Source organism: Monodelphis domestica, chromosome 1 (assembly GCF_027887165.1).
Source record: "Monodelphis domestica isolate mMonDom1 chromosome 1, mMonDom1.pri, whole genome shotgun sequence".
NCBI classification, from domain to species: Eukaryota; Metazoa; Chordata; class Mammalia; order Didelphimorphia; family Didelphidae; genus Monodelphis; species Monodelphis domestica.
This window is the reverse complement of record NC_077227.1, coordinates 293250326-293273879: the sequence shown is the minus strand read 5'-3', so window position 1 is coordinate 293273879 and position 23554 is coordinate 293250326. Positions and strand designations below refer to the sequence as shown.

Below are 23554 nucleotides of genomic sequence, written 5' to 3'. Positions count from 1 at the left end.
GAGAAAAAAAATGATCTATTACTAAAAAGTACTCAGAGTATCAACTAGTAGATACTTTTATAATTTTTTTAATTTTTTAAAGAAATTTTATTTCCCCAATTACATATAAAAACAATTTTCAATGTACATTTTCCAAAATTGTAAGATCCAAATTGTCTTTCTCCTTTTCTCCACATTTCCTGGAGAAAGTAAGCAGTTTGACCTGCATTATACATATGTTATCTTGTAAAATATACTTCCATATTAGTCACTTATAAGAGAATACTTACTTAAAATTTGAGTATATATAAGATAAAAAATTAAATAAACTAATGAGAAAAATAGTATGCTTTGATCTGTCTAGAGGTGAATAGCATTCTGTCATAAGTCCTTCAGAAATGTCTTGGATCATTATATTGCGGAGAGTAGCTAAGTCTGTCATAGATGAATATTGTTCAATATTGCTGATACTGTGTACAATGTTTTCCTGGTTCTGCTTATTTTACTCTGCATCAATTTACGTTGGTCTGTGAATGTGAAATCCCCTACACTCCCACACCCCTCCCCCCCATTATAATAGATATATATTCTTTACTTATGTATTTTTGCAATTTAGTCATCTTGTAATCTTCTTGAGTAACCAATTATTTATCCAAAATAATCATCAAGGTTTTTCCTGTAAAAACTTTGCCTGAAAAGACTACACCAATCATGCTCTGTTGTATGCATTGTATAAAATACAAAAATTTTCTTCACTTCTTCACATCTGTAACTTTCTGAATTTCTCTTTTATGCTGTAATTTTTCTTCTTTTAATCTGAGTGTTGAGTAAGAACTGAGGGTAAAAAATATCTCTGAAGATTATTGTATCTTTAGCACAAGGTTGAACTAAATATGAGGGATACTCTTATGACTCGAGGTCTCTTGGTCTTGACTGGAGCCCAGCTTTATTGTGAGACTGGATCCCTCTTCTCTCAATGAACCTATTTCTTTTTGGCTTGGAGATTTTGCTTTACTTTTTGGTCTCAGCTAATAAATTTTCTTCAAAGGTCTTTGCAGCTTTTTCTGAAATTATCCAGCTCATCTTTATAAAGCATACTAGTGTTCCATTACCATCACATACCACAATTTGTTCAGCCATTACCCAGCTGATGAACATCCACAAAAAGACCTGCTATAAATATTTTTGTACAAGTAGGTCCTTTCCCCTTTTTTATGTTCTCTTTGGGATACAGGCCTAATAATATGGTATTATGGGACTAAAGAATATGCAATATTATAGCCCTTTGGGTATAGTTTCAAATTGACCTACAGAATGAGAGGGATCAATTCACAACTCCACCAACAACACATTGGGGTTCCAATTTTGTCACATCCCCTCCAAAATGTAACACTTTCTTTTACTATCATATTAGTCAATCTGATAGGTATGAGGTTGTTTTAATTTGACTTTCTTTATCAAGAGGTATTTAGAACAGTTTTTCCTGTAATTATTAATAGCTTTGATTTCTTCAACTGAAAACTGCTTGTTCATATCCTTTAACTATTTGTCAACGGGGGAATGATTTGTAGTCTTTATTTGAGTAATTAGGCCTTTATCAGAGACATTTGTTGTAAAAATGTTTTCCAGTTTGTTGTTTTCCTTCTAATCTTGGTTATACTGGTTTTGTTTGTACAAAACCGTTTTCATTTAATATAATCAAAATTATTCATTTTACATCTTATAATTTTCCCTATCTCTTGTTTAGTCATAAAGTATTCTATGTTTCTCTAACTTGTTATGTTTGTATCCAAATCACATATCCATTCTGATCTTTATCTTGATTATATGGTATGAGATATTGGTCCATACCTAATTTCTGCCATACTGTTCTTTCTAGTTTTTTTAGCAGTTTTTGTCAAATAAGTGAGTTCTTATCCCAAAAGCTGGGCTCTTTGGGTTTATTAAACACTAAATTCATAAGGTCATTTGCTCCTGTATATCATGTATATAATCTCTTCTACTATCTATTCTATTTCTTAGCCAGTTCCAGATTGTTTTGACGATGGAAGGCCACCTTCCTTTGTTCTTTCCCCCCCCCATTAATTCCCTTGATATTCTTGACCTTTTGTTCTTCCAGATGAATTTTGTTATTTTTCCTAGTTCTATAAAATAATTTTTGTCAGTTTCATTGATATTGCTCTGAATAAGTAGATTAATTTAGGCAGAATTATCATTTTAATTATTAGATTGGATTACCCATGAGTAACTGTTTAGATCCCACTGTATTTGTGTGAGGTGTTTTCTGATTAGTAGTAGTAGTAGTAGTCTCTCGGTGACCGAGAATGGCAATTGTCTTTGTGCATTATCATCTATTGATGTACCCTCATGTGGCTTTGGAGTCCAAAGATTGAAGCGCAAAGTTTGTGACACATGGGGAATGGGACTCCAGTTGTTATGGGAGGTGCGGTTGTGGCCTGGTGTCGGCATTCACGCGCAGTGGCATGACATTGACGTTGTTCATCTTCAAAGGTGGTGGCGGCAGGTTAATGTGGGTTTCCCAGCTGCTTCTGACAGAGGCAGCAAGTTGTAGTTGCTTTGGTGTAATGCCTGCCCACTTCAAGTTTGACTTTAGCTGATCCTTGTATCTTTTCTTTGGTCGGCCTTGTTTCCTGAGTCCAGCTGACATTTCACCATAGAATACCTGTCTTGGGTCCATGCGGATGACATGTCCAGACCATTGTAGCTGGGTTTTGAGGACCATTACTTCGATGCTGGTGGAGTTGGCTCTGTCGTGGACTTCCTGATTGGTGATTCGGTCCTGCCATCAGATCCTCATAATTGACTGCAGAGAGTGTTGGTGGAATTGCTCCAGCTGTTTCATGTGCTTTCGGTACAGTGTCCATGTCTCGGAGCGAGCTGAGGACCACTGCATTGTACACTTTGAGCTTCGTCGCAGTGCTTACACCTCTGTGTTGGAGGACTTTGGAGCGCAGCCGCCCGAGTGCCTGGCTGGCCTTTTGGATCCTGGCATTAATCTCGTGGCCTAGGGACTCGTCATTGGCGATGGTGCTGCCTAGGTACTTGAAAGTGTTGACATTAGAAAGCTGTGTGCCATCGATTGTAATGCACGACTGGTTAGTTGTCCTCCCTGGTGCAGGTTGGAACAGCATCTCTTTTACTGAGGCTGATAGTCAAGTCAAACAGTTTTCTTGCTATAGAGAACCTGTCCACAATGATTTGAAGATGATTTCCTTGGTGGGTCATGAGAACACAGTCATCTGTGAAGAGAACTTCCAGGATGAGTCTCTCTGTTGTCTTTGTTTTTGCGGTCAGGTGGCAAAGGTCAAATAGTGAGCCATCCAATCGGTATTTGATGTAGACACCCAGGTCTAGATCCATCACAGCATGTCATAATACTTGGGTGAAAAATAGGTTGAATAGTACTTGAGCGAGCACACAGCCTTGTTTCACACCATTGGAGATGTTGAAGCGATGGGAAGTCTCTCCACCAGATAGGACTTCCCCTGTCATGTCGACATGAAAGAGCTGGATCAGTTTGATGAATTTTGCTGGGCAACTGAGCTTGCTAAGGATCACCCACAATGCGTCCCTGTTCACTGTATCGAACGCCTTTGTCAGGTCTATGAAGACAATGTAGAGACTCAGGTTCTGCTCAAGGCATTTTTCCTGCATTTGCCTCACTGTGAAGACCATGTCGATGGTGCTGCGATCTGGTTGGAAGCCGCATTGTGATTCAGGCAGGTTCTGCTCTGAAACAGATGACAGGAGTCTGTTGAGTATAACACAGGCGAGGATCTTTCCAGCAGTGGAGAGTAGTGAGATGCCTCTGTAGTTGTCACAGGCTGCTCACGCGCCTTTGTTCTTGGATAGGGCTATGATGGAGGCATCTCTGAGTTCTGGGGGCATGACTTCCTCTTCCCATATGCTAGTCAGCACTATGTGGAATGCCTGGAGCGCCTTTCCATTTAAGTCCTTGTACACCTCAGTTGGGATCCCGTCTTTACCGAGTGCCTTGCCTACACTCATTTGTTTAATGACTTTTTGGACTTCCTCTATTGAAGGAGGGACGTCAAGTTGTTCAATGATGCGGTTTTGGGGGATCTGGTCAAGGGCGCTTTGGTCGACTGAAGAGGGTCGGTTGAGAAGCTGACTGAAGTGTTCTTTTCACCTGTTGCTGATGCCTTTTTTTATCTTTTATGAGAGTGTCACTGTCAGAGGATATCAAGTGAGTGGTGGTGGGTTTTAATAGCCCATAGACAGTCTTGAGGGCACTGAAAAATTGTTTGTAGTTTTTCATATCAGCAAAGCGCTGGATTTCTTCTGCCTTTTTTTCCCACCATCGGTCTTGTATCTTCCTGATCTCACGCTGCGCCGTGGCTTGGAGAGACTTGAATCTGTCCTTTTTAGGAGCAGAGTTTGGGTTATTTTGCCACTCCATAAAGGCTTTATTCTTTTTGCTCAATAGCTCTTCAATAGCAGTTTTGTTCTTGTTGAACCGGTCCTGGTGGTTGCGTTGTTTGGGGCCTAGGACTGCCTTTGATGTTTCCTTCACTGAGTCTCTGAACTGGTTCCATTTCTTGGTCGAGCTTCCAGTGAGTGGTCCCTTGGCAGACAGCTTGTTGTCCAGGCAGGACTGGAATGTTTGCAAATAAGATGGATCTCTAAGATGACTCACATTGTAAAATGCGCAAACTGGGCGCATTTTGGATGGCAAGGCGCAATGCACATTTGAAGAGTCGCTCTAACCAATCGGTGGTCTGTCCAGCATTCAGCTCCTTTCATGGCTCTGGTGATCTTTACATCCTGGATGTCTCGCCGGCGTACAATGATGTAGTCAATGAGATGCCACTGTTTTGATCATGGGTGCATCCACGTTGTTTTATATTTGTTAGCCATTCTGAATACAGTGTTCATGATGGTGAGTTCGAACTCTGAGCATTTGCTAAGTAGCAGTAGGCCATTGTTGTTCATTTTGCCCACGCCTTGTTTGCAGAGCACTCCTTTCCATCTTTCATGGTCCTGGCCAACATGGGAGTTGAAGTCTCCCAGTAGTATCAGCTTGTCATTTGTGGGCGCTGAGTGCAGGACGGCACTCAGGTCAGAATAGAACTGCTCAATGGTGTCCTCTGTGCTGGTCAGTGTTGGGGCATGTGCACTGATGATTGTGGCATACCGGTCTTTGCTGAGAGGTAAATGGATCTTCATGAGCCTCTCGCTGATGCCCACAGGCAAGTCTGGCAGCTGTTTGAGCAAACTGGTCTTGATGGCCAGGCCAACACCGTGGATTCTGTCTTCATTTGAGGCTCTACCTTTCCAGAAAAAGGTGTATCCAGTGGTGGGTTCGCTGAGTGATCCCTCTTCTGGTAAGCGTGTTTCACTAAATGCTGAGATGTCAATATTATATCGCGCCAGTTCTTTACTGATTAGAGCTGTTCTTCTCTCAGGTCTTGGGGTATTCTCTCTATCAAGTAATGTTCTGATGTTCCATGCTCCTAGTAGGAGTTTCTTTGTATTTTGTTTTGTGATTATGTTCATATAATTCCTATGTTTGTCTTGGTGAGTAGTTGTCTAGTTATCTTAAATGAAATTCCTTTTTCTCTCTCTGCTAGATTTTTTTTGGTAACATACAGAAATGCCAATGATCTATGTGGGTTTATTTTGTATCCTGCAATTATATCATCTACAAAGTGATAGCTTAGTTTTCTTATTGCCTACTTTAATTCCTTCAAGTTCTTTTTCTTTTCTCATTGCTAAAGCTTGAATTTCCAGTATGATATTAAATGATAGTGGTGGTAACAGGCATTCTTGCTTCATCCATGATCTTACTGGGAAGGCTTCTATCTTATCTACATTGCAAATGATATTTGCCGATGATTTTAGATAAGATACTACTTATCATTTTAAGAAATGGCCCACTTATCCTTATGCTTCCTGTACTTTTACTAATTCTTCGTGAATGAAGGGAAATGGGAAAGGAGCTCGAAGGGATATCCAAGGAGGTATCTGGGGTAGTATGGGTACAGAGTTCCCAGGAACAGGGTGATAGATTCTCAGATTCAAGGAAGAACAGAGACATCTCTGGCACATATTTTTAGCATAAGTCAACAAAATAAGAGCATAAATTGACTCAGTCTCAATGTTTCAGCCATAAAATGTCCAAATGAATCTTGGGGCCATATGGCCCATAATTGAGACCAAGTGACAAAACTCAATCAGAGATAGAGAGTCTGGGACCAGACATGTTTATGCAAAGCCCAAGGTCTTTTGGCTAGCTCATCCCAGAGACTGTGAGAATTGGTCCAGGGGCAGGTGGGACTTCATCCAGTCTGTAATTTCAAAGATGGTGAATTTCTTCAGGTTACCGCAAGTCACAAAGACAATAAGTTTCTTCAAATCACTCTTAATTCCAGACAAATAGAATCAGTCTTCATCACCCATAGAAGGGCTCTAGCTTTATTTTTATTTTATTTTTTTTTAAACCCTTACCTTCCGTCTTGGAGTCAATACTGTGTATTGGCTCCAAGGCAGAAGAGTGGTAAGGGCTAGGCAATGGGGGTCAAGTGACTTGTCCAGGGTCACACAGCTGGGAAGTGTCTGAGGCCAGATTTGAACCTAGGACCTCCCGTCTCTAGGGCTAGCTCTCAATCCACTGAGCTACCCAGCTGCCCCCTGGGCTCTAGCTTTATTAAAGTAGTTATCAAGATAATTTTATATATACTTAAAAAAAACACCTTAGCTTCCATCTTAGAATCAATATTGTGATCTTATAATCAGAGAAACACAAATCAAAACAACTCTGAGGTATCACCTCACACACAGCAGATTGGCTAACATGACAGCAAAGGAAAGTAATGAATGCTGGAGGGGATGCAGCAAAGTCAGGACACTAATTCATTGCTGGTGGAGTTGTGAATTGATCCAACCATTCTGGAGGCCAATTTGGAACTATGCCCAAAGGGCGCTAAAAGACTGTCTGCCCTCTGATCCAGCCCTACCACAGCTGGGATTATACCCCAAAGAAGAGATCATAAGGAAAATTATTTGTACAAGAATATTCATAGCTGCGCTCTTTGTGGTAGCAAAAAATTGAAAAATGAGGGGATGCCCTTCAATTGGGGAATGGCTGAAGAAATTGTGGTATATGTTGGTGATGGAATACTATGGTGCCAAAGGAATAATGCACTGGAGAAATTCCATGACCTTCAGGAATTGATGCAGAGTGAAAGGAACAGAAACAGGAGAACAATGTACACAGAGACTGATACACTGTGGTACAATTGCATGTAATGGACTTCTCCATTAGAGGCAATGCAATGATCCAGAACAATTTGGAGGGATTTATGAGAACGAAGACATTCAGAGGAAAAACTGTGGGAGAAGAAACACAGAAGAAAAACAACTTCTTGATCACATGGGTTGATGGGGACATGACTGGGGATGTAGACTCTAAATGATCACCCAGTGCAAACATCAATAATATGGAAATAGGTTGTGATCAAGGACAAATGTAAAATCCAGTGGAATTGCGTGTAGGCTATAGGAGGGGGAGGGAAGGGGAGGGAAAGAAAATTACTTGTAACCAAGGAAAAATATTCTAAATTGACTAATTAAATATAATTTTTTAAAAAGAATCAATATTGTCTAGGGGGTAGGCAAGAGGGGATTAAATGACCTGCCCAGAATAACATATCCTGTTATACTTCAGATACATCACCAAATCTGCCCCTTTGAGCTCCTTTCCTGCCTCCCTTCACTAAGAATTATAAAAGTGTAGAAAGCTTAGGAATAAATGGGCTATTCTTAAAATGATAAATAGTATCTATCTAAAACCATCAGCAGGTATCATTTGTAATGGAGATAAGATAGAAGCTTTCCCAATAAGATCAGGGATGAAGCAAGGATTTGAGGCCAAATCTGAACACAGGACCTACTGTCTCTGGGCCTGATTCTCAATCTACTGATCCATCTAGCTGCTTCCCCTCCCCCCATACACATCTTCAATAGCATTTTATTACTGTTGTTTAACTGGACCTATAATTTCAACTGTGTGGGAAGCTATTAGTAAGGTACTACTTCTATCAATGCATACTGGCATCTTCTTTGAAACTTAACCAGAGTAAGAGACACCAAGAAGGTAAATGACTAATCCAGGGTCACTGTGGCTATGTTTCTTGATACTTGAATCCAAATCTTACCGATTGTGAACCCAACTGTTAGCACCATCCTGTCTTTTGAATTTTAATTGTATTTATAGCAAAGATTATATTAAAATAAAAATGACAAAAACAACATTCTAATTACAGTAAGTACCTAAAAATAATATTTGGACAGTCAGGTCCAATCTGTCTTGAATTACCAAGGGAACACCCCTGGTATCCCAGAAAGAATCAGCACTATGCATAATTCCAGCAACAGCATACTTTTTTATACCAAGCTTTAGTATTTCCTATGTTTAACTAAAGCCTTTAAATAAAGATGGCAGAGTAGAAACAGAGAAGTTCAAAGTCAGCATGAGAATCTTCTCAAATCAATCTTAGAATAACACCACAAAATGAATACAGTAGTGAAAGAACCAACAAGGAGACAGAATGAAACAACTTTCAAGAAGAGAAAAACCTAAACGGTAAGCAGAGAATATCTGGGGCACTAGGGTGAGAGGGGAGCACAGAAAGCAAGAGTCCATATTAAGGAGTGAGGAGCAAGTCAAGAGCAAGCCACCCCTACCCCCACTCCACATCTGTTGTTCCAAACCTAAGCTCAAGCCAACATCCAGACCCTGAGACCCTGCCTGGGTAAACTAAAGTCCAACTAACCTTTAGTGAAATCTAGAATTCCAGCCCAGGGCAGTATGTGCTGAAGCAGCCTAATCTGTGTGGGTCTAGGCTGAAACCATGAGTCCCAGTATGGGCCTGTGGTAAGGATATATAGATCCCAGTTTGGGGTAGTGGGTAGACCCAAAGTGGGGGAACTGAGGGTGGGAGGGTACACAAGTACCTCCTGATCAGGCGGAACCCCAGGCCTGGCCAATATACTGTGTGCCTGACAAGATCAAGCCCACAGTGAGACCAAAAGTTTACACCTACACCTGCAACTGAAGACTAAGGACTTCAGCAGTCCCTGACCTGATCAAGCACAGAGTAAGACCAAAGGTTTACACCCAAGTCTGAAGTGAGAATTTCAGCTATCAGGATCTCAAGGGTTAATTGAATCAGCAGTAACTCTCAGCCCACAGTACATCACACCATCCTGGAAGAATAGAAACCCAGAGATAAAGTTATGGGTTCCATCAAGGAAGGACTGAGGTACCCTAACCTCCCAAAACATAAAGCATATCTAATAAAAAGGTAGGAAAAATGAGCAGATAACAAAATAGCACCTACTATAAAGATAATTTATGGACACAAAGAAGGGGACAGTGAAAGCAAATCAAACATATGCAAATTCCAAAAGAAAAATATGGATTGGAAACATTTCTTTTATATTTTTAATCCTTACCTTCTGTCTTAGAAACAATATTTTGTGTATTGGTTCCAAGGCAGAAGAATGGTAAGGGCTAGGCAATGGGGGTTAAGTGACTTGCGCAGGGTAACAAAGCAAGCCAGTGTCTGAGGCCAGATTTGAACCTAGGACCTCCCGTCCCTATGTCTGACTCTCTCAATTCACTAAACCACCTAGCTGGACACAGATACTAGAAGAGCTCAAAAAGGACTGAAAAACAAAAACAAAAACAACTAAGAGAGGCACAGGAAAAGTTAGGAGGAGAAATGAAAGCATGTTTGATCTTACCTCTTTATAGTAGCTTTTGAGCTGTAGATGCAGTTTATTTTAAAAGACTGACTTGAGGAGGTAGTAAAGAGAGAAAGAAGAGTCAAGAAAATTGAGGAAGATTGAGGGTACTCATCACAACCTTTGTGGATTAGCCAGATGGGAAAGGGTAAAAATCATGGTTGGACTGAATATTTAAGAGTATGGCAGCTTTAATTTGCTTCAGACTGCCTAGGAGGCAGTTGGTTGTTTTGTATTTGTCACTAGCTAGCACACGTGGGTCACAGACAAGTATGGGTACATACATTCCTGGTGGCTAAAATCTAAAGTATAAATAGGGGAAGAGTTAATTCCATCTTCAGTTAGTAAACATAACTGAATATGAATGGATGAATTCACCATAAAATGGAAGCAGATAGAAGAGTGGATTAAAAATCAGAATCCCATTATATGTTGTTTACAAGAAACACATGTGAGGCAGTGCAACACACAGATTAAAGGTAAAAGGTCAGAGAATAATTTATTATTAGTCATCTAACGTAAAAAAAAAGCGGGAAGAGCAATCATGATGTCAGATAAAGCTAAAGTAAAAATCTGATTAAAAGAGATAAAGGAAATTATAACTTGCTAAAAAGTACTATAAATAATGAAGTAATATCAACACTCAACATTTATGCACCAAATGTTATAGCATCCAGATTTTTAAAGGAGAAACTAAAGGAGCTTAAGGAGGAAATAGATAGTAAAATCATATTACTGGGGGGCCCTCAACCTTCCCATATCAAGATTAGGTAAACCTAACCAAAAAAATAAATAAGAAAGAAATAAAGGAAAATAAAAATGAAATGTTAGAAAAACTAGAGTTAATAGGTATTTGAAGAAAATTGAATAGGTATAAAAACAAATGTACCAAAGATTAAGAACAAGGAAATGAAAACATCAAAACAAATACAGAAAAGCAGAAATAATAAATGCAACTTTTCCAGATCATAATATGATAAAAATTATAATAAAAGTCCATGGAGAAGTAAATTTAAAATTAATTGGAAATTTAATAATCTAATTTTTCAAACTTGGTAGATCAAAGAACAATTCATAGAAACAATTACTGATTTCACTAAAGAGAATGACAATGAGGAAACAACACCTAGAAATCTATGCAATACAGCCAAAGCAATACTCAGGGGATATTTTATATCCCTGAGTGCCTATATCAACAAAATAAAGAGGGCTGAGATCAATGAATTGAATTGTGCTTGCAACTTAAAAAAATAGAGAGAACAAATTAAAAATTCCCACATAAAAACTAAGTTGGAAATCTTAAAAATCAAAGGAGATATTAATAAAATTGAAAGTAAAGGAACTATTGAACTAATAAAAAACACTAGATGGTACTTAGAAAAAACAAATAAAATAGATAAAGTACTAGTTAATCTATATCAGAATTCTTCACATATTTTCTCTAATCCATTTTTAGAAAATAAAATGCCTTCCTTTAAGTAACCCTCTCCACAATCATGTGGATTTTTTCCCTTTCCTTTCAATAAGCAGCTCCAGTTGCCGGAACAGGTTCCTCATGTCTCTCTCTATAAACATCAGTCAAGACTTTCAGGGTTAAGATGGCTGCAGTGTACAACCAACCAATATAAATTTTTAAAAAATCAGATGAGTGAAAAGACTGCACTGTAGGATGCAACCTTGAAGGTAGGTGGGATTTTGGTATTTCCATGCTATCAGGTGGTTAAATAACTCCCACCAAAATATGAGTTGATGAACCCTTTCCCATTTCATTTAAGGCACCAGAGGGGCCATCTCTAGATTCTCGGGAGCTGACTAAGAAGATTACAGAATTACTCCAGAAGATATGGGACCCCAGGAGGTGGAGGAATGCAGACCTTGGGATCAGAGGTAGAGCACACAGCAGAAGACATGGGGACTTGAAAAAGAGCCTCACGGCAAAAACTGATCCATACTTTGCCCTCCTCACTCAGAATTCTGGCTGGGAAGGGAAAGGAAAAACCAACAATGCAAAGGCCAGCAATAGCCAAGAAATACAATCTTCAGCCACCAAAAAGAACAAGAGAAAGGCATTGACCCTGAATAATATTTATGTAGAAAAATTCCAGACTACAGAGGAAACAACAGAGGATGACAAAAAAGGAAACACATCCAAACCTTCTTAAAAAAATGGAAATTGGTCACAAGCTTTTGAGGAGATTAACTTCACAACGATGAACCAAATGAGAAAGGCAGAAGAAACTGGCAAGAAAAGTGGGAAAGAGTTCAAAAAGAAAAGAACAGATTAAAAGACACAAGTACCTACTTGGGAAAAGAAGCCCAGAAATCAAATGAAATGATAAGCAAATTGGAGATGACAATTAAACAGCTGGAAGTCAAGAAAGGCAGGATAGACCAAACCGAAAAGGAAAAGCAAACGATCTTAGTTGAAAACCAGTCTTTAAAGACCAGAATTGGGCAAGCAGAAGTTGATGATCTCACAAGACAGCAAGAACTAATAAAGCAAAGTCAAAAGAAGGAAAAAAAAAGGAAGGAAACAAAAAAATTCACTGAGAAAATTGTTGACTTGGAAAACAGATCCCAGAGAGACAATTTAAGAATCATAGGCCTACCTGAAAACGTGGAAATAAACAGAAATCTTGACACCACACTACAAGAAATTATCCAAGAAAACTACATGGATGTTTTTTAACAAAAGGGAAAAATAAACATTGAAAGAATCCATAGATCACCCTCTCTACATTAAATCGTCAAAAGACAATCCCCAGGAATGAAATTACCAAATTCAAAAGCTTCCAAACTAAGAAAATATTATGAGAAGTCAGAAAGAGACAATTCAAATATTAATGGGCAGGAATCAGAATTACACAGGACCTGGCAGCCTCCACACTAAAGGACCACAAGGCTTGGAATATGATATTCAGAAAGGCAAGAGAATTGGGTCTACAACCAAGGATCACCTACCCATCAAAACTGACTCTATACTTTCAGGGGAAAGTATGAGCATTCAACCAAATAGAAGATTTCCCAGTATTTATAAAGAAAAGACCAGAACTAAACGGAAAGTTTGACATCCAAACACAAAAATCAAGAGAAACACGAAAAGGTAAATAAGAGAGGGGAAAGAAAAAAAATTAATTTTTTAAGGGTTTCAATAAGGTTAAATTGTTTATATTCCTATATGGAAAATTTTATTTGTAAGTCTCAAAAATTGTATTCACTATTATAATAGTTATAAGAATTATTCATAGGTACAGGTTGGGGTACTAAGGGGTCTAAAATGATATGCAAAAAAAGAAATGGGTGGAGGGGGAGCAGAAGATGGCACCCAAGAGAAATTTGAAGGAATAAGAAAAACAGGATAATCTATACCACACAAAGAGGTGCATGGGAAGGGGAGGGGAAGAACACTATTATAAAAGGGAGAGGAAGAGAATGCTAATAGGTAATACTAAAACCTTATTCTCAGTGGAATATATTTTTGAGAGGGTAGAGCATCTAGATCCATTGGGGTATTGAATTCTATCTTGCCCTATAGGGAAGTTGAGAGGGGAAAAACCAAGTGGGGAAGTGGATGGAGAGTACAAAAAGGGAGGGAAAGAGATGGGGGAGGGAATTTAATAGATCCAAAAATAGTAACAAGAGGGGAATAAAAAGGGAGGGGGCAGAAAGGGAAGCAAAATAAGGGTGGGGATTAGTAGGACTGATTAAAAGCAAACCACTGGTTTAAAAGGAAAGAGTGAAAGAAGAAAGGATAGAACTAGGAGAGGAATACACAGGTGGTAAGCATAACTCTGAATGTGAATGGGATGAACTCACCGATAAAATAGAAGCAAATAGCAGAGTGGATTAGAAAGCAAAATCCTACCATATGTTGTCTACAAGAAACACACATGAAGTGGGTAGAAACACACAAGGTTAAAGGTTAGAGACTGGAATAAAATCTATTGGGCATCAGCTGAGAAAAAGAAGATAGGAGTAGCAATCATGCATTCTGAAAAAGCCAAAGTAAAAATATATCTGATTAGAAGAGATACAACCTGATAAAAGGCAGTATAGAGAATGAGGAAATATTAGTACTCAACATGTATGCACCAAATGGTATAGCATCCAAATTTTTCAAGAAGAAACTATTGAAGCTTAAGGAGTAAATAGACAATAAAACTATAGTAGTGGGAGAACTGAACTTTCCTCTATAGGATCTAGATAAATCAAACCAAAAAATAAATGAGAAAAAGGTAAGAGATATGAATGAAATCTTGGAAAAAATACTTAATAAATATATGGAGAAAAATGAATAGGGACAAAAAAGACTATACCTTCCTTTCAGTAGCACATGGTATATTCACAAAAACTAACAATGTACTAGGGCATAAAACAAATGCAAAAAAGCAGAAATAATAAATGCAACCTTTTCAGATCATAATGCAATAAAAATAATAATTAGCTTACTGGAGAGGCAAATCAAAAATTAATTAGAAGTGAAATAATGTGATTCTCCAAAATTGGTTGGTTAAAGAACAAATTATACAAACAATAAATTCATTGAAGACAATGACAATGAGGAAACATCATATCAAAATCTATGGGATACAGCCAAAGGAGTACTCAGGGGGGAAATTATATCCCTTGAGTGCATAAATTAACAAATCAGAGAGGGAAGAGGTTAATGAATGGGGCATGGAAATTAAAAAAACAGAAACTAAAAAGAGAACAAATTAAAAACAAACTAAATTAGAAATCCTAAAAATTCAGGGAGAAATTAATACAATTGAAAGTGAACTACTGAATAAATAAGACTAGAAGTTGGTACTTTGAAAAAACAAAATAGTGAAAGTGCTGGTTATTCTAATTTTTAAAAAAGGAAAGAAGAAAACCAAATTGACAGTATCCAAGATGAAAAGGGAGACCAGACTTCACCTCTAATGAAGAGAAAATTAAGGTAATTATTAAAAATTATTTTGCCCAATTATATGGCAATAAATACATCAATCTAGGTGATATGGATGAATATTTACAAAAAATATGAATTACCTAGATTAACAGAAGAAGAAATAAAATACTTAATAAATCAATCTCAGAAAAAGAAATTGAGAGGCAACTAGGTAGCTCAGTGGATTGAGAGTCAGGCCTAGAGACGGAGGTCCTAGGTTCAAGTCTGGCCTTGGACACTTCCCAGCTGTGAGACCCTGGGCAAGTCACTTGACCCCCATTGCCTAGCCCTTACCACTCTCTTCTGCCTTGGAGCCAATACACAGTATTGACACCAAGACGGAAGGTAAGGGTTTAAGAAAAAAAAAGAAATTGAACAAGTCATCAAAGAACTCCCTAAGAAAAAATTCCCAGGGATAGATGGATTCACAAGTGAATTATATCAAACATTTAAAGAACAACTAATCCCAATAAAACAAAAATTATTTGATGAAATAAGAAAAGGAGATCTACAAAATTCCTTTTATGACACAAATATGGTACTGATAAAGCCAGGCAGATCAAAAATAGAGAAAGAAAACTACAGACCAATCTCCTTAATAAACATAGATGCAAAATTCTTAAACAGAATACAAGCAAAAAGACTCCAGCAAGTGATTATGAAGGTTATTTCATTATGAGCAGGTAGGATTTAGACCAGGAATGTAAGGATGGTTCAGTATTAGGAAAACCTTATAGTGAAACTAGAACTTTAAGCTAAGTCTATTTTAAGATCTTAATAAAAAAAGTGTTAAGTAACTACAAAGATTAAATTAATCACAAAAAGGTTAAGTAACTCGCAAAAAGTGAACTTAACAAAGAAGTGTTAAGTAACTAAAGATATAATTTAATCAAAGAAGATGAGAACTAAAAAGAATAGGCATTTAGAGGAGGAGACACAAGGGTGAAAGGTCTATATATTGATTCATTTCCTCTCTCCAGTACCTTTGTGGCAGAGAGTTGGCTGATAGCAGCGTGCTGGGATTTTGGCATCTTAGCATGGCTACAAGCTATTGTCTGGTTCAGTGGTGAGTTTCTGGCTGAGTTTTCCTCCTTTACTTTCCAACTTTATCCTCTTAGAAGCCTCTAATCTTCTTCAAAGACCTAGAGGCAGGGATTTTTAAACTCCCCCTGGCACAGGCCAAGCAGGAATAATCTTATCTCCTCTTCCCTCCTTCTCCTTAAATTTCTTCCTTCTATATTAATTAAATTACCATAAATTTCCAGACTGACTATGGGTATTTTATTTGGGATTTTCCCTGGCAACCAATTAAATCTAGATTTTAAGTCACAACCCTAAAATTATCTTGACAAGATGATATGATGGTCTACTTAAAGAATCCCAGAGAATTAACTAAATAGCTCATAGAAATAATCAACAACTTTAGAAAAGATGCAGAGTACAAAAAACCCCCCACATAAATCATCAACGCTTCTATATATTTCAAATACATCCCAACAGCAAGAGTTAAAAGAGAAATTCCATTTAAAATCACCCTAGACAATATAAAACACTTAGGAAACTATTTGCCAAGATAAACATGGGAATTATATGAACACAACTACAAAACACTTTCCACACAATTAAAACTACATCTAAACAATTAGAAAAACATTAATTGCTCATGGGTAAGATGAGCTAACATAATAAAAAGGACAATCCTACCCAGATTAATTTACTTATTCAGTGCCATACCTATCAAACTACCAAAAAATGTTTTTACTGAATTAGAAAAAACTATAACAAAGTTCATTTAGAAGAACAAAAAATCAAGAATATCAAGGGAAATCATGAAAAAAATGTGGAGGGGGCCTAGCAATACCAGATCTTAAAAAGTACTATAAAGCAGTGGTCACCAATACAATATGGTAGTGGTTAAGAGACAGAAGAGAGGATCAGTGGAATAGACTTGGGGTAAATGATCTTAGCAAAATAGTGTCTGAATGATAAACCCAAAGATCCTAGCTTTTGGGACAAAAATCCATTATTTGACAAAAACTGCTGGAAAAATAGGAAAACAGTATGGGAGAGATTAGGTTTAGATCAACATCTTATACTCTATACTAAGATAAATTGATAATGGGTGAATAACTTGAATATAAAGAAGAAAATATAAGTAAATTAGGTGAAAACAGAATAGTTGGGAAAGGGAAGATTTTAATACCAAACAAAAATTTGAAAAAATTACAAAATGTAAATTAAATAATTTTGATTAAATTAAATGAAAAAGTTTTTATACAAACAAAACCAATGCAACCACAATTAGAAGGGAAGCAACAAACTGGGGGAAAATCCTTATAACAAAAACCTCTGGCAAAGGTCTAATTACTCAAATAGATAAGGAGCTCAATCAATTGTACAAAAATATCAAACCATTCCCCAATTGATGAATGGGCAAGTGACATGAACGGACAATTTTCGGTTAAAAGAAATCAAAACTAGCAAATGAAAAAGTGTTCTAAATCTCTTGTAAGCAAAGAAATGCAAATCAGAATAACTCTGAGGTACCACCTCACATTTAGCAAGTTGGCTAATATGACAGCAAAGGAAGAGAATAAATGTTGGAGGAGATGTGTTAAAATTGGGACATTAATGCATTGCTGGTAGAGTTGTGAATTGATCCAACCATTTTGGAGGGCAATTTGGAACTATGCCCAAAGGGCACTAAAAGACCACCTGCCCTTTGATCCAGCCATACCATGGATGGGTTTATACCCCAAGGAGATAATAAGGAAAAGCCTTGTAAAAAAATATTTATAGCCACGCACTTTGTGGTGGCAAAAAATTGGGAAATGAGGGGATGCCCTTCCATTGGGGAATGGCAGAACATATGTGGTATCTGCTGTTGATAGAATAATATTGTGCTAAAAGGAATAATGAACTGGAAGAATTCCATGTGGACTGGAACAACCTTCAGGAATTGATGCAGAGTGAAAGGAACAGAACCAGGAGAACGTTATACACAGAGATGGATACACTGTGGCACAATCAAATGTAACAGATTTCTCTACCAGCAGCAATGCAATGATCCAGGACAATTCTGAGGGACTTATGAGAAGGAATGCTATTTACATCCAGAGAAAGAACTGTGGGAGTAGAAACAGGGAAGAAAAACAACTGCTTGATCACATGAGTCAATGGGGATATGATTAGTGATGTAGACTCTAAATGATCACCCTAATGCAAATATGGCAACAGGTCTTGGTCAATCATATGTAAAATCCAGTGGAATTCAGCTTTGGCTACGGGAGGGAGTGTTGGAGGAGAGGAAGGAAAGAACAGAAATCATGTAACCAATTTTGTTAGGGAGATAATTTTGCTATGAAGTAAGACTGTATTCCAAATGTAAATCTTATAATCACCTTTACCTTTTCCACATTTAACAATTACAGATTTTAAAATTTATCAGAATCCAAATCTAATTATAACTCTCCTCTACTACCATTGTTTCAAGATGAAAATACGGGGGGGGCAAAAGAGATAAATGAAAGTGAAAAGTGCAATGGAAATCAGCATAAGCACAGCTCTGTAAAGAAAGCTCAAAAGAATGAAGTAAATAAAAAAACCAAGAAATAGCAACATTCTTCCTACAATCCCTAACGGTTTACAAATTGCTTTCCTCAAATAAAAAAACATGAGGTAAGCAACACAAGTAATATAATACCCATTTTGAATATGAGGGAATTGAAGTTGAAACCTGATAAGAGACTTGTCCATGATCATACCTCAAGTTAACTGTCAGAGTAGACGGAACCAGAAGAGATTGCCTAGTTTAATTCTTTGGCTCCTGGCTACTTATTGTCTTGCTCTAATACCCAGGGCAGTTATTAAAGTTCTTTACATTTATACTGCCCCTCAGTAACTCTTCCAGCATTTGTGTCCCAGTGTTACTACTCTTACAGCCAAGCAGCTCTTCCTTTTATCTCTAAATGAATCTTTCTATTGCTTTGTCTTTTTCAGAGATGGATAACTGGTCAGCATTTTCTCCATAAGAACATGAAGGATTAAGTTGTCTTTTTCTAGACTAAAACTATAAAAAATTATAGGTGAGTCATAAGAAGATCCCAACTTGTGATTCAGAGTTTATGTTCATGATTCTTTTTTGTTGCTCTTTTGGAGCAACTAATTGGTGTAGTGGATATTGTCAAACCTGAAAGAAGGAAGATTCATTTTCCTGAGTTTAAATCTAATCTTAGACACTTACTGCCTTTGTGTCCTTGGGCAAGTCACTTAACCCTATTTATCTTAGTTCTCATCTGTGAAATGAGCAAGAGAAGGAAATGGCAAAACCACTAGTATCTTTGCCAAGAAAATCTGAAACAGAATCACAAAGAATTAGACAAGACTGAACAACTTACTTCAAAAAAAGATCACCCTGATGTAATCCACTTAGGAACTCAGTGGGATATATCTAGCACACATAACTTCATAAATGAATACACCCTAAATTGTAAGAAATGCATACTTACATTTTGTGTCACTTTAGACATCTTAGAAGAATTTCATTTATTCATCTTTGGGATGGTATGTTCACAGTTTATGCTATTCCAGAAAAGGAAAGGTGCTATACTATTTGCTCTAGCACACATTTTCAAAATTCACTCAACTTTAAAAACTTCATAACCAATGAACAGAAATTTAACAGAATTTAAATAGAATTTAGCCTGCAATTGCTATTTTCAAAAAGACATAACCAAAAAATATCATGAAAGGAATGTAAATCTATTTACTTTCATAAAGATGGCACAGTAGATAAAAGTGCCTGGCTTGGCATCAAGACCACCTGAGTTCTAAAATGAGGGGATGCCCTTCAATTGAGGAATGGCTAAACAAATTGTGGTATATGTTGGTGATGGAATACTATTGTGTCAAAGGAATAATGAATTGGAGGAATTCCATGGAGACTGGAACAACCTCCAGGAAGTGATGCAGAGCAAAAGGAGCAGAACCAGGAAAACATTGTACACAAAGACTGACACACTGTGGTAACAATCGAACGTAATGGACTTCTCCATTAGTGGCAAAGCAATGTCCCTGAACAATCTGCAGGGATATAGGAGAAAAAAACACTATCCACAAGCAGAGCACAAACTGTGGGAGTAAAAAAAACTGAGAAAAGGCAACTGCTTGACTACAGGGGTTGAGGGGATATGATTGAGGACTCTAAATGAACATCCTAATGCAAATACCAACAACATGGAAATGGGTTCGGATCAAGGACACATGTGATACCCAGTGGAATCCAGCATTGGCTATGGGAGGGGTGTTGGGAGGGGGGGGAAGGAAAAGAAAATGATCTTTGTTTCCAATGAATAATGTTTGAAAATGACCAAATAAAATAATGTTTAAAAGTAAAAAAAGACCACCTGAGTTCTGATTGGCCAATATGACACTAAAGGAAAATTATAAATGTTGGAGGGAATGTGGCAAAATTGGGACACTAAGGTATTGCTGGTAGAGTTATGAACTGAACCAACCATTCTGTTCAGCAATTTGGAAGTATGCCCAAAGGACTATAAAAGAATACATACTTTTTGATCTTTTTGATCTACTGGGTCTGTATCCAAAAAGAGATTTTTAAAAATGGGAAAGGATCTGTTTGTACGAGAACATTTATAGCTGCTCTTTTTGTGGTGGCAAAGAATTGGAAACATCAATTGGGGAATGGCTGAACAAATTGTGATATATGATGATGATGAAATACTATTGTGTTATAAGGAATGATGAATAGAATGATTTAGAAAGCTGGAAAGACCTATTGTGAACTGATAAAGAGGAAAATAAGCAGAACCAGAAGATCATTATACACAATAACTGAGATATTGTGGAACAATCAAATATGATAGACTTTGCTACTAATAGCAATACAATGATTCAGTGCAATTCTGAGGATTTATAAAAAGAATGCTATCCACCTCCAGAAAAAAAAAAAACTGTTGGAATAGAAATGCAGATGAAAACATATAATTTATCACTTGTTTAGTTGGGTATATGTTTTGGGGTTTTGGTTCTATAAGAAATATATTTTTGCATAATAATACATCTGTAACCCAGACTGTAATGCTTCTCAGTTCTGGGGAGTGGGGAAGAAGACAATGTATCATATAACTTTGGAAAACTTATGTGAAATTTATTAAAATAAAAAAAATTTCAAAAACAAAAAATGTGGGGGGGGGGGATCTGAGTTCTAATCTAGACTCAGATACTTACTATCTGTATCACACTGGGTAAGTCATTTAAGATGTTTGCCTCAGTTTTCTCATTTGTAAAATGGAGACAATTATAGCACAGTATCTGGTACATAGAAATTATATAAATATTAGATATTATTAGTAGCATATATACAAAAAGTCTGGAAAATGTAAAAAGTAAAATATAAAACTTTACTATAAAATACAAATTCCATGCTTAATATAATTTGCCTTCCTATTTTTTAATTTATATACTAAGTAGGATCAGACAAAGGTAACACAAGACACATAAAAAGGTATGTGACACAGTAAAGAGTTGGCCTCAGTTAGGTTGATGTGTGTTCAAAGTTACCTTCTCAAACTACCTCTAAATAAATTCCTCAGCAACTCAGGAGAGATGTCCAGAACAGCTGCTAATCGGGATTGAATGAGTTTCCTTACTGTGAATTTCCTACAAAGGGAAATCCTGGGTCCCAATATAAAAAAAAATGATATTTTAATTTAGGATGCTTTATTAGTTTCTTTGGTAGATTTTTCCATTTAATTATTTACTGCTTTGGCTAACAATCAAATCTGCAGAGACAAATTTTGTCAAATTAGCAGAGTGATGGTGAGCTCCTCTTCACAAATTCTTCCAATAGATTCAGAAAATGCACTAGGCCAAATTCTGATAGTGAAATCCAGAAAAAGTCACAGTGAATTCTTGGTTCATCCAAGTTCAGTACAGGTAGATAAGAGAAGTCTCCAAACCCTGAATTTGAATCTTGAAAGTGCCCAGGGAGAAGCTAAGGCAAGAGGAGGTTAGTCTAAGGTCTATATTAGGACAACCTGAAACTCACAGGGGGGCACTATGCCAAATGATAGTTTTGTTGCCCACTATGTAATCTTGGGCTACAAATCCAGTGTGGAATGAAAAGCGGACCTCTGTGCAGAACAGTAGCTTTGCTGGGTTTGGAGGTTCTGGGAGGTATAAGGAGAAAAATGAAGTTTGGAAGCCAGTAGCAGCAACTTGGTGCCTCAGTCCTCAGGCCCAAAAGCAGTGTAATAATATGGCCAATGTCTAGTCCAGCTTGCAAAGGAATAACCAGTGAGGGAATTTCAAACCAAAGGGTAACCTGCCACTCTGAGTCAACACAGCTTTCCTACTAGTGAATAGTTAAGAAGCAGTCAATTAAAAACAAAAACGAAAACTTACCTTCCATCTTAGTTTTGACACTAAGTATTGGTTCCAAAGCAAGATAAGAGGGCTAGGCAATTGGAGTTAAGTGACTTACCCAGGTTCACACATAGATAGAAAATATCTGAGGTCACATTTGAACTCTGGACCTCCCATCTCCAGGCCTGGCTCTTTATTCACTCAGTTACTTAGCTTTCCTAAAGTAGTCTACTCTTGCTCACACTGAAACTCTGGTAAAGAATTTAGTGTTCAGACAAACGTAGGAACCTTTTTGATCCAGGATCAGACAACTTAGGGAGCACTAAAAGATTATAGGCCCACAGTATGTCTCTGAGCTCAGATAATAACACATAATCAAAACACTGAGAATGTAGTAAAAAGACAACTGTAGCCCTAAAATCAAGTCTGAAATCAGGAAGTAATCTAGTAAACAAAAAAAAAAGTACCCTACCATAATGAATTATGATTATAGTAGCAGAGATACTCAAAACACAATTCCATTAGGAAACAATGACTCCAAAACACCTACAAACATTGCCTCATAGAAAAACAGAACCTAGGCCCAAATTTAACTAAAGTTTAGGAAAAAAAAAAGGTAAAAACTGTTTCTATTCATGGAATGACGGCACTACAGGTAAAACTAGAAAATAAATGAAAGCAGGATAGCTCGGTATTACTATGGATAGAGCCAGGCTTGGATTCTGGAAGTCTTGGGTTGAAATGTAGCTTCAGATACTTCCTACCTTTTGACCCTGGGCAAATCACTTAACCCCAAATGCCTAGCCCCTACTGCTCTGAATTTAGTACTGATTCTGAGACAGAAGGTAAGAGTTTGAAAAAATGGTAAAGAAAAAAAACTGAGAGCTATACAATAAAAAATTGAAAAGGGTGTTTTATAAAGCAGTGGTCATCAAAACAATATGGTACTGGCTAAGAGATAGAAGGGTGGATCAGTAGTATAGATTATGGGTAAATGACCTCAGCAAGCTAGTGTTCAATAAATCCAAAGATCCCAGCTTTGGGGGCAAGAACTCGTTATTTAACAAAAACAAAAAAAAAAAAACAAAAATGCTGGAAAAACTGGAAAACAATGTGGGAAGAATTAGGTTTAATACAATAGTCTCACACCCTATACCAAGATATTCAAAATGAGTAAATAACTTAAATATAAATTTTAAAAATCATAAATAAATTAGGCAAACATAGCATGGTATACCTGTCAGATCTATGGGAAAGTAAGGAATTTAAGACCAAGCAAGAGATGGAGAACGTTTCAAGATGTAAAATGAATAATTTTGGTTACAGTTGTCCCTCGCTATATCTCGGTTCACTTATCACGTCTTCAATGTGTCAAAGGTTTGTTTTTTTCCTTAATCTAATTCTAAATTGTGGCATTATATTTATCGCAGCACACTATTGGAGGGAATGAAAGGAGACCAACCATACTGC

General features: G+C 37.2%; 1 protein-coding gene across 4 annotated transcripts in view; it reads right to left on the bottom strand.

The window, feature by feature from the left end:
* Positions 1-23554, bottom strand: part of DDHD1 (DDHD domain containing 1) — a 184916-nt gene that overhangs the window by 117065 nt on the left and 44297 nt on the right. The gene's annotated exons all lie outside the window — the stretch shown is intronic.